Genomic DNA, 21,334 nt, shown 5'->3' on the forward strand with positions numbered 1-21,334 from the left:
TCATTGGTAAGGAAAGCAAACGATGCTTTGTATTATTTTGAAATTAGGGAAGAGCATTGTACAAGAGAAATGTTAGAGAGAGTGAGCTTTAACTTTAAATACACAGGAATATTAAAACATGTTACACCGCTGAAAAAAATTTGAAGATGGAATAACCGTTGCACATGAGGACTGCCATGACAACATTCCTTTATCATTCTAAATGGACTGGGAGTCAATTCAGAAACAAATGATAGGTATTAGGGTGAATGTGTACATGTGTACAGGAGCTATAACTTTCTCAGCATATTTTAAGGCATTTTATCCCACATAATTAGAGAGATTCTATTAGTAGTTAATGTTTGTTTGTTATTCATGATCAGGAATTTAAAGTAAGATAAATAATCAGGAATTACATTCTCTTTAGGGATATATTAGATGCTTTCTGTGACCCAAAGCAGCTGGAATTTCAGTTATTCACTATTATTTCTACATGTATTCTTAAATCTATCTACAAGGAATAATTTTAATAATAAAAGCTGTGTCACGAAGTTAAAAAAAACACGCTATAGAGTTAACTAACACAAATAAATAAAGAGCGAACACTCATAACAAAATAAAATACCTAGAACTGAAAATGATTTAGGCTATTTATATGATATGAAACCATAGGGCTATGTCTTTCATTTTTACTGCATTATTTTAATCCATTCATTTAGTGAGAGCATGGCACTGTAGATGCAGACATACAAACAACTAAAGTAATCATAGCTGAGTTATGTTGAAGCCCATTATCTGACTGTGACATCTGTAGAAATTATTTCATGCCTACATGGAAGAATATAATAAATGTGATGTTGAAAACAATGGCTTAATAAATCTTAACACTAATCTCAAAATATTATATGGATAAGCTCAGAGTCACTTTTAAATCATTAGCCCAGATTGTCAATGAACCCATTTTCCTTTTTAAATTAATAGAAAACTTGCAGTAAAATCATTAAAAATCTGAAATTTTAAGCAACATCCTTTCCTGTCATTCTGTGTCTTCTGCAATTATTTGTCCCTAGTATTCTAGAAACAAATGTGTACTTTACACACATTGTTTTCTTTTTTTCTTTTCTTTTCTTTTTTTGTTTTTGTTTTTGTTTTTTGAGTCAGGGTTTCTCTGTGTAGCTTTGAGCCTTTCCTGGAACTTGCTTTGGAGACCAGGCTGGCCTTGAACTCACAGAGATCTGCCTGCCTCTGCCTCCCGAATGCTGGGATTAAAGGCATGCACCACCACCGCCCAGCTACACACATTGTTTTCAAAGACCCATCTTTTATGGACATTTGGTGATAATTGTTTAACACACAAATGATAAAAATTCAACCTCAGGGCTTATGGGTTGTCTTCAGTTTGGTGAATGATATTAAATATTCAGCAACAAATGTTTATATTTGAAGACTATCTAATTTTTGCTTGCTTGTAAAAAAACATGAACTGAAATAATTTATACCCATTAGATAGTTATGCACTCTTAATTTATAAAGTCATAAGATTGTTTCGTATGTGTGTTTAATTTATATAAATTTCATAAGCAAAATAATGGTTCTAAAAATGCACTTGATAGCACAATTCTTTCTAAGCGGTTAGTTCTAACTTTTTCAATTGTGGCAGAGCTAATAACTCTTAACCAGCCTTTACACACTCTGGAAGGAAAACAAAGATAACATGCTTGTGTGGCTGTGAGATCAGCTTATGGCTTAGATCACCACAAAGAATGATTCAACTTCAAATTGTGTTTTTTTTTTTAATTGGGGCTTACATTTTGATCTAGCATTCAAATTCGCTTAGTAACAAGACTATCACTTACAGTTATAATCACCTAATGTTCCCATAACATTTGAATTTTAAAAATCAGAAAAAGAGCCAAGCTTGTGTGACCCCCTCTATTGCTCCCATAAAAATTAAAGGATGTGATTGTGTCTGAGCTCCTTTGAAGGTTTGGGCAAAAGAACAGTGGAATATTTAATGAGACTTAGAAACACAGAACAGCTGGATTCAGACTCCAGGGCATGTTGTAAGCATATTTGATGTGACTTCTGTGAAAAAGAGAGATGTAGAATATTCACTTAACAGTTATCAAATAACCAATAAAAGACACTTAATAATGCTGACACCTCATTACCATAAGGCATAAATAGTAGCCTTTGTATTTCCAGTTTTAAAATACAAAGGCCTGCAGATGCTCAATAAATTTATAGAATGATATAGTTTTAATTTAAAGTCATGTGTTTTTTTCTCTTTTCTTTTATTAAGTGTGAGATGGCACTTTAAGAAACTAAAGGTGTCCACACAGTGGAAAGGACACAACTCCATTTTTTCTTCAAAGATATTCATCTCAGCATTGAATGGAGAAATTCAAACAGCTGGGACTGAAAAGAGGAATGTAATTGGCCTGTTTAGAAAAAGTCTACAAGGGTAACAGTGACTAGATTCAACATGCGACTGCCATCATGATGAATGTTTACACCACTTTCTTGAGAGCCAATTACACTGTTTTTTTGTACAGGGACTGGAGATCAGCCAGATCAGTGGTGTACACAAAGCTGCTTTGGATCTGTCTTTTCAAAGAAGAACTCCACAAAATGCAACAGCAAGGTTGAAGCATTATTCCATTCTGGTAAGAGATGCTTTCTGTTTCTTTGCTATGGTGAGAGTTAGATAAGAAATCCTTTCAGACCATAGCGTGGTCAGACAGGAAGCAGCTGCTCTGAGATACAAGTTATAAAATGTTTTGTGCTTTGAGATTTTTTTTTCATGATGTTTTTGCCTTATGTTGTAGCAAGATAAACATTAACACTAAGTTCTGCTGTCCGTGTTTAAACTTGTATTGGAAGTATGGGAGTCTAGAGCTACTTGGCGTCGAATGAATGTGAGGTTATGTGATGTTTAATACTCTTACTCTGGTTGAGATGAAGGCTATTGAAACCATAGTGAGTTATTCCATGTGCTTAAGTCTTCCTCAGTCCAATAATGTAATGAATGGCCACCCACTCAACACCACTAAGTGCACCTTAGAGATTATTGACAGACATTCTAACTTCCTTTCGTATTCAGAATTGGAAAGCTGTAGGTAAGAACTCTGAGTGAATTGGTTTATATATGGATTTTCCTTTTAGCACTAAATAATACAAAGGTACATAAATGTGTAACGTGTCTGGCTTTGTTGTTCTTATCTTTAGGCTGTACTGCTCTTCAATAAGTATACAAAGAGCTCTACATGTCAGCAGCTCTCCACGACTTCATCTGTGTCTAAACTCCTAAGGAAAAAAATTAATATCTATCTATATGTACATGTGTCTAAATCTATGTATATATACATGTCTCTCTATATACATATGTGTGTGTGCCTGTGCCCATCCATGTAAATGTGTTTATGGAAGTAAAATTCATATGTGAGTGTATATGTAGAATTATATATGACCTTCTGAACTTAATTTCAAAATTAATTGTAAATAATGGCCACTGTATGTGCTATAACAGTGTAAATCCACAAGGTTTTATGACTTTCAGGTTTCACTGTTGTAGCTTCATTATCTTAGTAAGCATTAATTTCAGAAAACAATGATGTAACTATCAAAAGAATCTTCCCAACCAAAGAGTTTCATTTGAAGATAATTCTGATCTTTCAAATGAAAAAAAAATATTGAATGAGACAATTTTATTCAGTTCTGCTACTCAGTTGCACCCATATTTATGTGCCTATCAGGTGTGAATATAACCCATTTGGGGTTTATACACAGCTTCAAAAGGATAATTAATTTGCAAATATTTGTATGTCTCTACTAAATACTCATATTCCCTCTACCTTTTCAATTTTTAGGACCCATTTACTTTGATCATTATTTTAGAAATGAAAATTCTTAAATTTTAATTTAAATGAATATAAAAGTTTTGTGCAAATTTAATGAACGTTTAGCAAATAGGCTTGAAAATTATTCCATTAAAGTGAGGGTTTGACTAAAGACAGACAGCAAAGAGTACTCAGAACAATGGAGACTCCAAGGGGATGCTGGGTGAAAGGAGAAATGAATTCTCTGATTTAACAAATGGATCTTTTCTTTAACTCATGCTTGGTGGCATTGTGTTCCCCAAAATATTGTGCATGCTTATAAACTTATGTGGGGTCAGAGAACGGAACAGCCACAATATTAAACACAGAGGATAGGCAGTGGTAGCACATGCCTTTAATCCTAGCATTCCAGAGGCAGAGATCTACCTGCATCTTTGTGTGTTCAAGGATACAGCCAAGCATGGTGACTCATGCCTTTAATCTCAGAAAGTGAGCCTTTAATCCCAGGGAGAGATGGCAGAAAGCAGAAAGGTATATAAGGCATAAAAACCAGAAACTAGAAGCTTTTAACTGGTTAAGGCTTTTAGGCTTTGAGCAGCACAGTTCAGCTGAGATTCATTTGGGTAAGGACTCAGAGGCTTCCAGTCTGAGGAAACAAGATCAGGTGAGAAGTTGGCCAGGTGAGGTTAGCTGTGACTTGTTCTCCTTCTCTGATCTTCCAGCACTCACCCCAATACTTGGCCCCAGATTTGATTTTATTAATAAAAACTATTAAGATTCTGCTACACTCATGAGCTTACATAGTTTCATCAAGGCCATCTCTCTTCCCTACCATTTCAATCATACACATACATGATCTCGCTAAAGGCCATGAAGCTATTGGCAATTGTTAGCTGCCCTAAGAGTGTACACCCTGTTAAGTCAACCACTCCACAGAAAGACTTCACATTTGAGATTATTTGGAGACCAAAACTTTGTGCTGAAGGATTAAAACAAGAATAGGATAGGGTTGAGTGGGTACTGAAAAGGGCTGAATCAGATTTGGAAAGGGAGGAGGAATTAAGTATAATCAAAATCTGTTAGACAAAATTTGCATAGAACTAACCAAAATTAATGTACATGCATTGAATACAACACATTTTTTTTTACTTTTGTTATGTATGTTATATGGAAAGAAGTCCACAAGAAATAACACTGCTCTGGATTAAATTTTAATATAAAGGGTTCTAAAATTATCATTAGCTGCCTTATCACCTGTCCAAATTTTAGAACTCAATATTAAGAATTGCTTTAACAGTCCATGTTTCTAATATCTCAATAATGTGCAACCAGAATAAAAAGTATTAATTTCTTTTTTTTTTTTTTTTTTGGTTTTTGGTTTTTCGAAACAGGGTTTCTCTGCTCAGTTTTGTGCCTTTCCTGGAGCTAACTTGGTAGCCCAGGCTGGCCTCGAACTCACAGAGATCCACCTGGCTCTCCCTCCCGAGTGCTGGGATTAAAGGCGTGCGCCACCACCGCCCGGCAAAAGTATTAATTTCTTAAGGTACTATCTTTCTCACATATGACATTATGCTTATATAAAAAATAAATCTTACTGGGATAGTCATATTTTTCACCCTCTTTGCCTTTAGAAACAGCAGTTGTTAAATCACAATGCATACATACATGTATGCAGACGTGCACACACATGTATACACATTCAGGCACACAGGTTACTCACACTGAATTACAGAAGATAGCAGAGATGGGCTAGCATACCAACTGAGTCACATTAGGAATCTGCTGCTGTGGATTCTCCCAGAACTTTATACTTTCACACCTTGACAAGAAGACCATAATACTGAAGACATCACACACTTAAGAGAGAGATTACTAAAATATCAAGTTGATACTGAAAAACTCAATCTCTGCTGCCTAGCTTTGTGGTAGTATTCTTTTTGTACTGAAATGTGATTTTGATTGTATGTTAATAAATAAAGTTGCCCGGGGGTCAGAGCTATTAGAGCCATAGCAAGAGCGTGGCGTGGTGGTGCACGCCTTTAATCCCAGCACTTGGTAGACAGAGCTAGGTAGATCTCTGTGTGTTCAGGGATACAGCCAGCATTGGAGACATACGCCTTTAAGACCTGGAGGGCTGTACTTACAGGCAGTGACGAGGCAGTCATGTGTTTGGGTTTACAACCAATGAGAAGGCAGAACAGAAAGACTATATTAAAGACAAACACACAGGAAGTAGCTCTCTTTCGGAGAGGTAGGAACACCGCAGGAGTAAGGGTAAGGTTTTAGCTCTGAGCTCTGACCTCTTGGCTTTCTCTTTTACATTGGTTCTGTGTTTCTTATTTAATAAGACAGTTGGATACATCTACATAGCTTTCATAGTGCTGGAAGGAGCCTGGCATAATAACAGAGGGTAAATGTAATTGTCAGTCTTACCCAATAAGAGATACAGAAATGACCAACCTGGAAGGAAAAGTTCTTTGGTGCAATACTGGCACAAACATCATAGGAATAACAAACTATTGCTTGTTATATTTAAAACCTGCTCTATAAGAGAAAACCAATACCTGGTAATTCATCCTCTCTCTCTCCCAAGAGTTATCAATAGCTCTTCAGTGAGGTGTGTGATATTTGTGCACATCACCCTTCTTCGTGTTAGACTATTTTTCTGCCACACCTGCTGATATTCCCATGTGTATCTGCCATGCTGCCATCTGTAAAACATCATGTCTTTGTATTTTCCAACCACATTTGGCCCTTAAAATCTTATGATATTTGTCTGCAGTGATCCTTGAAGTTTGTGACAAAAGTGGAAGATTTTATAAACAATGTTAATTCCTTCCTGCCTTATCAGGCTTTGTTGGCTAGGTTTATGTCCGTGTGACACTGATATATAGAATGTTATACTCACAGATTGGTTGGTGTGTGTGTGTGTGTGTGTGTGTGTGTGTGTGTGTGTGTGTGTGTGTGTGTGTTAATAGGCTTCTGTAGTACCAGATTTCCGTATGATTGTTTTTCAAAGTTCTTTTATGTTATTTACCAATTTTTGTATTCTATAATCTTTCCATCCATAAACCTAATTTAAACATTCCTTTTCCATTATTCCCCTTTGACCTTTTGTAAACATACCTGAAGCTATAACTGAACCCAAACAAGTTAAGAGAAGGAGAGAGAGAGGGAGAGAGAGAGAGAGAGAGAGAGAGAGAGAGAGAGAGAGAGAGAGAGAAGGGTAGGGGAGAGAGGGAGGGAGGGAGGGGATGGGAGAGAGGGAGAGAGAGAGAGAACATGAAATTCAGGAAGAGACTGCATAAGCATGAAAATTTCTAAGAAAAGATTAATAATTCATTTAAAAATTAGTGAGATGTGAGTGACAATATTTGGAAAGTTTTACATGGACTATTTATTGATATTTAGTATTCAATATAAAGAGTATTTAATGATATTTAGTATTCAATATAAATAGAACTATGCTCATTTTTAGGTTAATACATAAATGTGAAAATGTATTTTTTAATTAAATTTGAAAAGTACATTTTCAAGAATGGGTTTTGGGTAACTCGGTTTTATTCTAGCTAGTCACAGGATGTCTGTGTTTATAATTTGATTTAAAGAGACTAAATAGTCTAGGTGAACATTAACAAGTTCATAAGTAAACAATTTATTGTTCATTCAAACATGATTTGCCAGATTATTCTAAACAGTAATTACTATCTCATAAATACTCTGTTCTAATATTATGTTCATTTTCTATAATGTGATGTTTTCAATAATTAAATTGTTTCAGTAATGCTTGTGCTACCAAATTCATGTGCTAATGTTACCAATTCCCATATATACTCACCACGGTGAACAGATGCTAACAAAAGCTAAGCCAGTTTCATTTCACTAAAACTGTTATATTCAGAGATAGTTATAGAGATGATCAATTTCAGTGTTATTATGATGAAGTGGATAAACAGGATAGACATATAGTCAGATGTTAGAGAGATGGACATATGGCAGATAGATATGGATAGATATTAATATAGATAGAGATATAGATAGATATAAGTAGATCTGTAATGTCAATGGTTTGAAAATTCCATCTATAATATGATATTATACTTAATTTTTATATCCAACCCACAAAATTATTAAACATACAAGTTATAAATTATTACAAATAGATGATAAATAAATATATACATTTTGATATATGGAGTCTCCCATATTACACATTATTTTATAAAATGATATTTATATAGTAGAATTCCACTAGAAAATTGGAAGATTATATAAGCAGCATTAACTCCTTCCTACCTTATCAGCTGTGCTGGCAAGTTTTATGTCAACTTGACAAAATTTAGACTCTTCTGACAAGAGGGAATCTCAAGTAAGAAAATGCTTTCATAAGATTAGTCTGTATGCAAGCCTATGGGGCTTTTCCTCAATTATTGATGGGGAAGGCCCAGCCCATGGTGGGTGGTGTTACCCCTGGGCTGTTGGTTGTGGGTTCTATAAGAGAGCTGGCTGAGAAAGCCACAAACCACTAGACAGTAATCAGCACTCCTCCATGGGCTCCTTCTTTCAGGTTCCAGCCCTCTTTGAGTTTCTGTCCTGACTTCCTTCTATGATGGATAGTGATGTGGAATAACCAAATAAAACAGTTCCTTCCCCAACTTGCTTTAGGTCATGGTGTTCGATCGCAGCATTAAGACACAGGTATAATTTGCCATTTTAAAAATATAACTAGATATTTTGAATGTTAGGATCCTGAGACATAGGTCCTCAACATATTGCTCAAATGCAGCTGCCGTACCCACAGTTGTACAGAGGCAGCTACAGGATTGAACTCTGCTTTGCCAAGCTTTTTTCCCCCTGTGCTTCTTCCACCTTTGCTCATGGAAGTATAGTTTAGAACATATACAATGGATTCCACAGCCAGAGTGGTACTCCTTCCTCCATCCCATCACCTATTATTGTTAATAAGGTGGGTAATTAAACAAAGCTCCGCTAACTTTCAGTTATTCATCTTTGATTTGGAAATAATTACATCCATTTTATAGGATAAGATGAAATAATTTTGGTTAAGGATTATGTATAATGTGAATATTTCTTAGTTCTATAACCTAATATGAAGTCATTTAAAGCTGATACCTTTACTAGAATAGCTTTTAAATATTTCAAGGATTAAAAAGGTTTTTCACCTTCATTGACATTTTAGAAAATAAATGGCAATGAGATAATTTATTTCTATCACATAAAAGAGAATGACATTTTCTATTATTGGACCAGTGTGACTGTACTTTCTGAGAGAATCTCTCTTCTTCCTTAATGTGGGAGAGTTATGAGTGTGCTTGCTTGCAACTGTGTATGTTTGATAACCTTGAAATCTATTTGTTAAATAGAATTTCTGTAACTTTGCAACCCATCTCTTATTTACACAGAAAAAAGAAGCGATTTTACTGTATGTTCAAAACATAACTCTGTATACAATTAAGTTAGAACATGTTCTCATCATCTCGAGAAAGAAGCATGATGCATTATTGCCAATGAGTGCTGAAGGAGTAGGTGGGCAGAATCAAATCAGGAAAAGTTAAGTCTGTTAATGTTAAACAGTGCGAAAGCAGTTTCTTTTGCAAATGAAAGAATGGGAGTTTGTCATAGTAGTGTGTGTCAAATGTGGTTCTGGATATTTGGTTATGTAGGCTTTAAAAATTACTGAACAGCAGCCGGGCGGTGGTGGCGCACGCCTTTAATCCCAGCACTCGGGAGGCAGAGCCAGGTGGATCTCTGTGAGTTCGAGGCCAGCCTGGGCTACCAAGTGAGCTCCAGGAAAGGCGCAAAGCTACGCAGAGAAACCCTGTCTCGAAAAAACCAAAAAAAAAAAAAAAAAAAAAAAAAAAAAAAAAAATTACTGAACAGCTACTTACCCACTTTCCCCCCAAAATATTTCTGGGGAAAATGGAAAGCTGAGTTTGCAGAAGACATAGGCGTCTTTACTTCCCTTTATTCAACTGAAGATTGCTTTGAAACATTCTATTCCAGTGGTATGTGCTCCTACACGTGCATACATACAATGACTTTCATATTCTCGAGGATGAGACTTCTAAACTAAATTTAAAGACATATGGAATAATTTTCTTTACATTATAAGCTGAGTCAATGAAAATAGAAAGCAACATGCTACTAATATAGTGTACTTATGTATGCATATTTTAATACAGTGTAATTCAGTGTTAGCAATCCTCCACAATGTTCATGCACAGGTATTCATGGGAACATTTATATTAAATAGGGGGAATGTATCATTCTGTTGGTGGCCAAAATTTAGTTTTCTTTTCTAGAAAATTCATTAATATGGATAGAATTGAAAACATGTTTGTTATATGTTTTCTGAGACTTCCTGGGTTTTTGTTAATTTGGAAAATAATGTTTAAAGTGATATGATATTAACCTTCCACATTAAATAATTTTATTTAATATTAAACAAAAACAATAGAGATATTGGTTTAGACAGTTAAAAGCAGTAAATATTAGATGTTGACTTCAATATTAATATACTAAGATGATACAATGAAAAAAAATGTTTCATTTAATACAAACAGAAAATGTCTTGTAGTCTGAGGACTACCTAATGGACAATAGTAAGGGTCAACTTACACTTAACATAACAGCATTGGCAAAGGATCAAAAATCATCTTAGAAGACTGAGCTGATTTTCTAATGATTTTTGATACTTTGTTCCAAAGGATCATTTTATTCTGATATTTGTGAGGTATACCTTTCACCTTTGGACAACAGTCACCCTACTCCACACAGCTCAATGAATTGGTGATAATTCCCGGCATTTGGTATTGGCAGGACAGAGTAGCAAGCATTCTGACTTTTACCAATCTGATATATTAGACATTTGATGGAGGGATGCGCAGCGGAAAAGCAGTTTGTCTTTGTTACACAGACACTCCTCATGTTTGCTTCATAAGGGAATCAAGCTATTATAACAAAATGACACCTAACTGCAGGTCCATTTACACTTTAGACTATTTTATGATGTTCTGATATATTATGGGGTATTAGACAAAAGACTACTTGAATTATTTTAGTTGAAGAAAACATGTTTGTTTTTTCCTGGAATAAATTTTATACATAAAGTTAGTTCTTTGACAGTTTCATACAAATGCTATGCATTCTGATCATTTTCTCCCACACTCTGTCTGCTGCCACCTCTCCTCCTATGCTCCCGAAAATTCCTTTTTTGTTAGTTACTAGTTTTGTTTTGTTTTGTTTTTCTTAATGTACTGGGGCCAGTTATGTTACTTTTCAAGCTAAAGCCCGTCCAGATCATAAAAGTTAAGTCTCACAGGCTTAATTTTGGTTCAATCCACACTTATTTGTGGGTCAGAAGACTGAGACTACACAACACTCTGACAACCAGTGGTATTGGTGTGTGCCTTTTTATATGCTGCATTGATTTTATGATTGTCAAAGATCAAAAGTGATGTGTTTTCCAACTACATGAATTTATCATTGATATTGATATTCTTTTTTCCTTTTTATGAGTAAATTCGGAAAGAAACTGATTTCGTATTTTCTGTATTGATTGACTAAAGCAGCCATATAGAGCCTCACAGTGTTTCAATATGTTTGACAGAAGCATTATGTCTGTCATCATTAAAAAAAATAATAATAATCTGGGCTTCAGTTCACCTGTATTTAAGCTAAGTAAATGATAAGTAGCTAGGAAGCATAAGAGGTTTGAAGTGGACGTGGTGGATTGCTCAATAGAAAAATTTACTAGATTACTGAATGTCCTTGATTTCATTCGTAAGTCGTTATTCATCATTCTATTAAAGCAAAACAAAACACACAATTCTAATCCTTGTTTTAAAATATCGTATGTGATATCAAAGTATTAGTAACTCAGTTTATCTTCTGTAGTTGACCTCTGCATAGGTTTAAACAATCAAGAGTGACTTTTAGATTAAAACTCACAATGTCTAATATGTTTTATTTTTATACAGATTGCGTCCCTTTAGTCTAGGGTGGATTGATATGTTATTCAGCTTTTGTGTTTAATTGATAAATTCAGTGTTTGATTTTTTTAATCCACAGTCTTTAAAATACCATAAAGCTGTTTGGAAAACTGTAAAATGTGGAAAAATTCTTTCCCCAAACTGTTAATTAATTATTTAATTAATTTAAATAATTTGCCCTAGCTTTAATGCTTGCCGAAATTTAAGTATTCTATGAATAAACTTATCTATTAATCTGCATACTCAGAAAACTTCCAAAGTGCATTTTTGTCACCTATATGAATAACTCATGATTCCAGTTCATATTTCAACATTAACTTAATTAATTAATTAATTAATAATTAATACACAGAATAATAATATTTGATACATGTCCTAGAGAGCCTGATTTCCAGAAGCCTATGCTGTTATTCCTGCACAGGACAGAGCAACTGTTGTGAATTGAGGCATATCCTAAAAGATCTCATCAGACAAATTATCAGTACATTAGTACCATTTCATGAAAATGTTTAGCCTTATTTCTGTCATAGGGACATTCAGAAGTCAAGTAAAAAGACTCAAGTTTAAAGTGGGTATGGTTTCCCCCACAGTAGCTATTCAGATTCTGACTCATATAACATTTCATTTGGTTCCCGTGGCCCAAGTTTATATTCTCCGTAGGAAAATAGTTTCAAAATGTGTACAATTTAAAAAAACATTCAAGGCATTCAGCTAATTAAGTAGGAAGATTCAGATGTTACAAGAAAAGTTGTATCAGATAAGTATTAACCCGTTGGGCTTGTTTAAGGCCAAATAGCTTTTGTGGTAATTTTTATATGCTGAACATCTTTCTGGGCCAGAGCTGTTGTAAACTACTGGGTGCATTAAAATGCAAGTTGACATAAAGCCAAAGAACAGTGTGGTTCTTAAAGCATTGTGGGTATCTTCTATGGTTTATATTTTACAGAGAAACCTCATAATATATTAAGATAACCTGGAAATACCTCAGTATTAGATGCTGCTGAGATTTGCCCTAGCTTTAAAGCTTGCCAAAATTTAAGTATTCTATGAATAAACTTATCTATTAATCTGCATACTCAGAAAACTTCCAAAGTGCATTTTTGTCACCTATATGAATAACCCATGATTCCAGTTCATATTTCAAGACTAACTTTTGTTTCTAGAAGAAAGATTTTGCCATGGTTTCTCCTGAAAGAGAAAGAAGAGAATCATATTTAAACTAATTCTAAATTGTTTTATTCCTAACATTTCTTATACATTTCTGTCATATGCCCTCCACTCAAAATTTGCATAGAAAGTGAGAACTATTTATGGACTTTAGATTCAAGACATCTCCTAGAAATGAGAATTCAAAGATAATCTTCCTCAACCTGAGGTCACAACATGCATCCATTTTCTTAAAAAAAAAATATTGATTCCATGAGCATTTAGAAACAGTTTTCTTTTTTTTCCCGCTAATCATAACAAAATGTCATGAAATAAAATAGAACAGGACAAGAGTAACAAAAATACCTGAATGATGCATTCATTCTCAATGAGTTCCAAGAATTATTTATCTATCAGACTGTGAGCCTTTAATTTTCCCCACAACTTTAAACATGATATTTTTTTTCAAAAATTTTTTATTCATTTTAGATACCAATCACAGATCTCCCTCTCCCCTCATCCCTCCCCTGCAGCCTCCTCACAAACCACCCCCCCATTCCCTCCTACAAGAAGGTAAGGCCTCCCATGGGGAGTGAGCAGAGCCTGGCATCTAACCATGATATTTATCTAAAACCATAAAATCTCCCCCTTTCTACCTTATCTTCTTTCATGCTAAAGTAATGGGTTTCTTTCAGTATCTATAAGGATAAAATATGGCTGAAATGAAAATTATTTATCAAAATGTTAAATTGATGAATGTAAGTTTATATGTAGATACAAACTTATGTTTGCATGATTTATATACTTATCTTACATGAGTTTTATGTAAGTATATGTTTATATGCACACACACACACACACACACACACAAGACACACACACACACACACACACACACACACACACACACATTAAAAAGCCTGAAAAACTGGGTTGGAAGAACTTAGAAATGTTTAAAAGGAAGAAATTCTCTGAGTAAGAGAAGTTATAAAATATAATAATTTAACTGTTCTTCCATATTAAACATAGCCATTTAGAGCCTTTCATAAAATAAATACATTTTGAAAAAAATAGGCAAATGTGTTATACTGGTCCACCATGAATATATAATACTGAAACACACACTATAGTGGATAAAGTCTTAGAAACAGGCTTTGCTCTATTTTTAACATAAGCCTTGTTCAATGCCTGTAATAACTCTCTAATCTACAGAAAGACATGAAAATTGTTCAGTGTGGAAAAAACCACTAGGATGTTTCTAGGAAGTTGTTTCAACAGAATATTTCATCTCAACTTTCAGCCAAAATTATTTTGAAAGTCACAAGCTGTTTCCTGGCAAAACCCTGTCAACTTTCTACATTTGTCTCTGCTGGTTACATTTGCAGTCTCTTTGATTTTCTTTTCTCCTTTTGTCTACCTATAGCTTTATTGGTCCTAAACTCCGTTTTGTGTTTCTTTTTCCAAATGTGTATTTATTCGTGGCCTATTATGCATTACAAACCCTTCCGCTCTGGCATAACACAGACATATGATTTAATCTTGTTTTACAAGTGATAAGTAGATTTGAAATGAGACTATTAAGATAATAGTGTATAGTACCATAAGTCTTTTGTAATATTTCAGTTTTGAAACTGGAAAAATGTGTATTCTTTGATTATATATTTACAAAATATTTTGTATGCAACATTTATTTACAATAAAGGCTCTAGAAGGTAATGGAGATCCAATACAGTCTCCATCAATTCTTAGTTGTATTATGTTAGAAAAGAAATCATTCATTAAACATTTTCCATCTCTAGATTATTTTAATCATATTGATTTTATGGCATTTCTTTATTTTTTATATTTTCTGTTTCAAAAATTTAAATGAGATTGTTCAAGTCTGTAAGGCAATAAGAATTCCTGGGATCTAGGTGATATTGTTTGTGTTAGACTAATAAAGATAAACTGTTTTTTGCTGGAGACTCTGGATCAATTAGTAATTACCTGTAAGAATGAGGGCCTGCATTTGGATACGCATCATCCACATGACACAGAACACATGCAGGCATGTCTGTAATCTGAGCACTGGGGAGGGAAATGATAGGACAGAAGGAAGCCAGCCAATCTAGCCTAACTGTGTATGATCAGTAGGTTGAGTGAAGGGTTTGGTCTTAAAAATCAAGGTGCTTATATCCATCCCAACTGTGGACAACGGACCAATGTTACATTACAGGCATGAATTCTGTACTGTGCGTTTGGCCTTGCATGCATAAGATACTGGTTGATAACTCCCATAACCACAATGCCAATATTTGACTAATGGGTATAGGCTGCCTGATAGTGTGCTGATATTGTATCACATAGGGTTTAATTTTGATTAAAACTATTAATGACTTTTCGCCCCCAGTGCCCTGCAAACATTTCCCAACAAGATGAAAGCAAACAGGCAGGGACTTTCCAACACAATTCCAGCTTGATTTGTGAGCAATCAAGTGCAATGGTAATAGCCAGTACTTTTGGGAGTGCTTCTGGAATCTTCTTGACAAACTCACCATCGTTGTTGTATTAAATGGGCATGTTGGTTGTCAAATACCTTCTAAATACTTATATTTACACCCATACATTAGTGCTTCCATAAGCCTTGGTCAGAGAAGGATTTTTTTTATACTTTGCTGTGGTCAGTGAACAATATGGGAATAATTCAGACTTGTAACTGGTGAATGTGCTGAGAATAAGTGACTGTTGAATGCTCAACTCTAATGGAACATCTATAATACTTCATCAAGGTTCAGAGAGTGTTCGGTGAGGAGAATTACTATGAAATGCCATCTTTTGGAAATGGCATGGCTGTTTAACTCATAAACTCATGAAAGCTTCGGTTACCTGAGCAAGAACTACATAGAACTAAGCTCATCCCCATTCCAGCGTAAGTCTGAATTAGGCTCATAAAGCCTTATGCCTTGCTGAGGACCTGGATCTATTGATATTTGATAGGCACCAGAGAAGGGTGAATAATTTTGCTTTGGTGGTGTAGACATTGATAAATTGTCTAAGCTCCAGTAAATAATCCCTCAGTCATTATTAGGCAACCATTGTTGATTAAAGTAAGTGGATCATAAAGAAGGGCAAATGATGAGAAGAAATACATAACCACAGAAAGTTTTAGGGGAAAATAAGAGGCACCGTGAGGCTGAAAACGATCTAAATACATCATGTACATTCATAAAATTGTCACATAGTATTTTTGAAACAATAAATGATTTGGAGAGATACTGAGGAAGATAACTAGCATTGACTTTTGATCTGTGCATATACAAGTGTATATGCATTTACATACAGCCACAAAAACATGTACACCACAAATATATACACATATAAAAACAGATAAATAAAACACCCATCTCCTTTTTCATAGACTGTAAACAACATATGATAGCCAAGTTTTTCCAATACAAATATCATCTGTAATAAAATTTATTAAAATAATTTAAATGTATGTAAATTTCAACAGACAAAACATATGAGTCCAAAGACTGTAAGAGTACTAACATTCACAGCCACAATAAATGCTTAAATATATCTTATTTTGTTTATTTTAATATACACAGTTTTAATTTAAAACCATTATATAAATAAAAGTACAATCATGGGTTACTCATGTTTTATATGTGATAGAAATGGCAAAAGAGTCCATCAATAGATTTTGCAGCAGTTAAATATGCAGTATACTTATAAACTTTACTTTAGCTCAGTGTATGCAAAGCCTATGAAACATTAGCAACTGAAGGTCCCAAAGATAGAGATCTTGTATAAGTCATTGAGCACATACTTAGGCCTGGTTACCAATCACCACAATAAAAAAAATACAGAAAAGGAAGGGGAGAGAGAAAGAGCAATAGCAGGAGTGAGATCTTGAGTGTGTGAGAGGGGGAGAGAGGGGGAGAGAAGGCAGAGAGGGGTGGGGAGAGAAAGCAGAAGAAATCAAAGCATGCATATAGCCCACATTCTTTCATCACTGAAGACCACTATAGTCACTGGATAATTGAATGGGAAACTTTACTTTTTTTAAATTTTGAGCGGCATAATTCTTGTTCTTGCTCATTTGTTCATATTATTTTCATATATATGTTAAAAAACCAACAGTTTATGAAAAAAACTGAAAAGAATGTCATGACTGTACAACTCCTTGCCTCTATGGTCTTAAAGCTAACTGATTCTCAAAGAGTGTTCATGAGAAGTCTTATTGAATATCATTTCCTGCACTTATTGTGACAACAGAGCAGGAAGGAGGTACCTGAAAATCTAATCCATTTTCCTATAGTTGAGAAGTCCAGAACATCTGAAATAAGGTTCCTTTTGGTATGAATGAGCATTATTTTGGTATATGCCCAAGAGTGGTAGAGCTGGGTCTTGTGATGATTGATTTGAGTTTTCTCAGAAATCACAACACTGACTTCCAAAGTGGTTGTACAAGTTTGCACTCCCACCAGCAATGGAGGAGTGTTCCCCTTGTTCCACATCCTCTCTAGCATGAGCTGTTGTTTTTGTTTTGATCTTAGCTATTCTAACAGGTGTAAGATGGAATCTCAGAGATGTTTTGATTTTCATTTTCCTGATGGCTAAGGGTTTAGGACATCTCTTTAAGTGTTTCTCTGATGAATTGTTTTCAAAGAAAATTCATATCAATAGGTGCCACGGGTTAGCAACAAGATATATTTTCCAGCACACAATCTAACCTAGCTCAGTAAAAATATTATTTCTTGTCCTATCTTTTTACAGACTTTTAATAACTTTGTTCTCTTCCTTTGTTTTTGTATATTTATTCAAAACCCATGAAAACCCCATAGAAGAGGAAGAAGGAAGAGTGTAAGAGCCAGAGGAGATAGAGTAGATTAAGAGAACAATGTCTTTGAAATCAGCTGAGAAAATCATATGAACTTACAGAGACTAAAGCAGCAAAGACAGGGCCTGCCTGGGTCACCACCAGGTCCTCTGCATGTATATTATACATTTCAGTTTAGTAGTTTTCATGGGCCTCCTAAGTGAATGGACAGCTGGGTGTCTGATTCTTGTGCCTTCTCTTGAGCTCTTTTCCTTCTGTTCATTTGCCTTGTGCAAGTTTGATGCGATTTTATTGTATTACATTTCATTTTGTTATAGTTTGTTATCACTTAGAAGCCTGTTCTTTTCACATTAGAGAGAGAAAAGGAATGACTCGCTGTTTAAGAGCACTTGGTTTTAAAGTGGGTCCAGGCGGGAGGCAGGTGGAACTGAGAGGAGTAAAGAAAGGGAAAGATGTAACAGAATAAAGCATATGAGGAAAAAGAAACATTTTCATTAAAAGGGTCAAAAGTCAAAAACTTAAAGAAAAAAACAAACGTAAGATTGATGTTGATTGTCATGTCAACAGGACTCATTTTTTTTTCTATTTTCACAAGTCATAGCTAATCAGCCACTTGCTCCAAAATCTGATATTTTCTCTATCTGAATTTACGTGACTATACAGATGGTTTCCAATTTGCAATCCATTAACATACAACACAATATACTTCACAACAGTACAGAAGGCAATTTCTAGTTAACAACATGATCATATGGCAAAGACATAATAAGTGAACTATGTTTACTTTAGTGTTACACTTAGGGTACAATCTGTATATGTTGAATTAATTCCATTGTACAGTTAGGAACATTTGTGTTTCTCTAGAAATTTTTGAAAATACTACATAGTGTATTGTCAGTCTTCAAATGGATAGCCAGTGCGTATTTCAAGAGCCAACCTGTCTTCTCTTCTCTATGGCATGTTTTAGATGTGTTTATAAGTACCCCACCACTCCAGTATAAATCCAATTCAGACTTAAATCGGTTTCTGATCCATAAAGGATAATTATAATAAGTATGCCATAGGCCCACGAGATGAAGTAAGAAAACACATGCCATGTCTCTTTCTACTCTAGCTGATAGCAAATTTCTTCTCTGAATAAGTACTTCTAGACTGAGGAAATGACTCATTATTTAAGAGCACTTGATGTACAAGTACATTTCAAAAACATGAAGAATAACAGTCACTTTGGAGTCCAAATAGTTACCATACATCCCAACAATCCCTTTTGCTCCTCCCTCTTTCTTGTAGAGCTTCTACCTGCCATGGATTGGCCTAGCATCACCGATAGCAACCCAAGATCTGTATTTCTATATAATTGTTGTAAATGATTATTTGTTTCAGCACAGATAGTTTCCAGTCGCGCTGAGGGTTACGTTCACTATATAGAAAGAAGGGGTTGGAGGTTCATAAAATGAACATTTGTAATGTTGTGAGGAAGCAGCTTCAGACAACGACTTCCACTATTCTACTATTTCTACTGGTGAAATTAGGAAAATGTCATTTTGGGGAATGCGGCTTGAATTAACAAGCAGTTCTCCCCATTCAGTTCAAAATGAAATAACCCTGAGTCAGCACACTTGTAACAAGATGCCTACTCTCCTATTGAGCAGCCAGCCATTAAGGTACACAAGTTAGGAAACCCTGAAAGGACACAGTGATTAGGAATATAGATCTTCACCATGAAGGGGATTTATTGTAGCTCAAAAAGGTAACTAATGATTGTTTTAAAATATTCACAGTTAGAAAATCTTGTTACAGTCCTTAAAAATGGGTTTTTCTGACAGCTCATATATTGTCTAAGTCAATACGGAGTAACTAATATGTGCTCTGAATTTTAGAAAAGCAGCCCTGGGGCTTAAAACTGTTCTTCCGAGACCAGGATTTCTTGCTGTGTTTTGTTGAACATGCATGATTGTAAACACTAAATGTGTGAGGGGAATAATTAAGAAATAAAACTCTATTTGTCTGAAAACCATATTGATTAATGCAGATGATCTCCCGATTGGAGTGTTTGTTTAATACTAATTAAAATCCATTCTCAGAACTTTAAGGTTTGTATTTTGCTTCAAATTCATTCCCATGAGAGATGATTTACCTCAAAGTTTTAAATATAAAAATTAATTTTGAAGACTAAAGTCTATCAGAATTTAATGTTACCCTTTGTATATAGCTACTCACTAGTTTATTCAAATAGTTACTAGCATATTATAGGGCAAGGCAGCATGTGTTAATCGTTTTCTTTAGAAATTTTTTTTTCTTGACATTTTTGTACTCAAGGTTCAAACTGGCTATTCTATTAAATAAACAAGATGTAAAGACAATTAGAATTATTTAAAAAGGGCATTTATTTAAAAAAATGTCTGTCTCTGTGGGAGCCCACAAAGGACTCCAGTTTGTGATTTGATTCCATCTTGACTCAAAGTCAGAGTTCAAACTTCCCTTTGCTCTTGAAGGCTGGATAAACAGAATGTTTGGCCAAAGGCGAGGTTGCCAGATGTCATGAGTACTTAGGAGGTGTTTACACTGGTTTGTACCTTGAACCATGGTGTCCTTGAGAGGGGAAGGTCTTCTGCCCCCCTTGCTGTGGATATAAAAATGCCCTGCAAAATAAACTTAGGGATCCTATGATACCGACCCAGAGCCCTCCTGATGCTATTCTGTGTCTCTTTTTCGTTTACATTGTCTACTTCTCCCATTTTCATATCTATTATTTCTTCTTTTAATTAAAATATTTATTCATTTTACATACCAAACACAGATTCCCCCCTCTTCTCTCCTCCTGCTCCCCAGCACCCCCCACCCCACAGCCCACTCCCCATTGCCTTCTCTGAAAAGGTAAGGCCTCCCATGGGGAATCAGCAGAGCCTGGGACATTCAGTTTTTCTTAATCCTCACTCCTCCATTCAAGACTGTTCAATAGTCTGGCAGGACTTGGCATGTCTCCTCTTTCAGTATTCCCTCCTGGTCCTTCCTTTCCCCTTTTCTCCTGTGACATATACTCACCGGATTAGCTGGGCTACAGGTCAGCCAGTTAAATCTAACCAGTTCAATCCAACCCTCATATCCACACCTAGAAATGCAAAGCTAGGAGAAGAAATCCAGGTTGTGATTTGAATTCAAAATACCCCATTGTGGATCCATGGATTGTTCCCTAGCTGGTGGCACTGTTTTAGCTGTGGGTGGAACTTTCTGAGTTGAGGCTTCATCAGAGGAAAAGGCCACCCTGGGCAAGCCTTTGGAGGTTAAAATTGTACCTCCAAGTGTTTCCTTTCACTCTGCTTCCTATTTACCTTTAGATGATTCGCCCCTGCTTCCAGAAGATTTCCCCACCATGATGCTCTGTTTTTCAACAATGCACAGGATCAGGAGGACCAAGGGAAGCAACCTGGAATCTCTAACCTGCTGAGCTGAAATAAATCTCATTTCCCATAAGCAGCCCTTAAACCCCACACCACACTCTGGCCAGGCCTTCAAGTCTCAACCGCCTCATG

General features: G+C 35.2%; 1 protein-coding gene across 3 annotated transcripts in view; it reads left to right on the forward strand.

The window, feature by feature from the left end:
- Positions 1-21,334, forward strand: part of Mgat4c (MGAT4 family member C) — a 675,471-nt gene that overhangs the window by 270,431 nt on the left and 383,706 nt on the right. For all 3 annotated transcript variants that reach the window (XM_076553844.1, XM_076553845.1, XM_076553843.1), the window contains one exon: positions 2,535-2,645. The gene's annotated coding sequence lies outside the window, so the exon portion shown is untranslated. The remainder of the gene's footprint in view (positions 1-2,534; positions 2,646-21,334) is intronic.

Source organism: Peromyscus maniculatus, chromosome 18 (genome assembly GCF_049852395.1).
Source record: "Peromyscus maniculatus bairdii isolate BWxNUB_F1_BW_parent chromosome 18, HU_Pman_BW_mat_3.1, whole genome shotgun sequence".
NCBI classification, from domain to species: domain Eukaryota; kingdom Metazoa; phylum Chordata; class Mammalia; order Rodentia; family Cricetidae; genus Peromyscus; species Peromyscus maniculatus.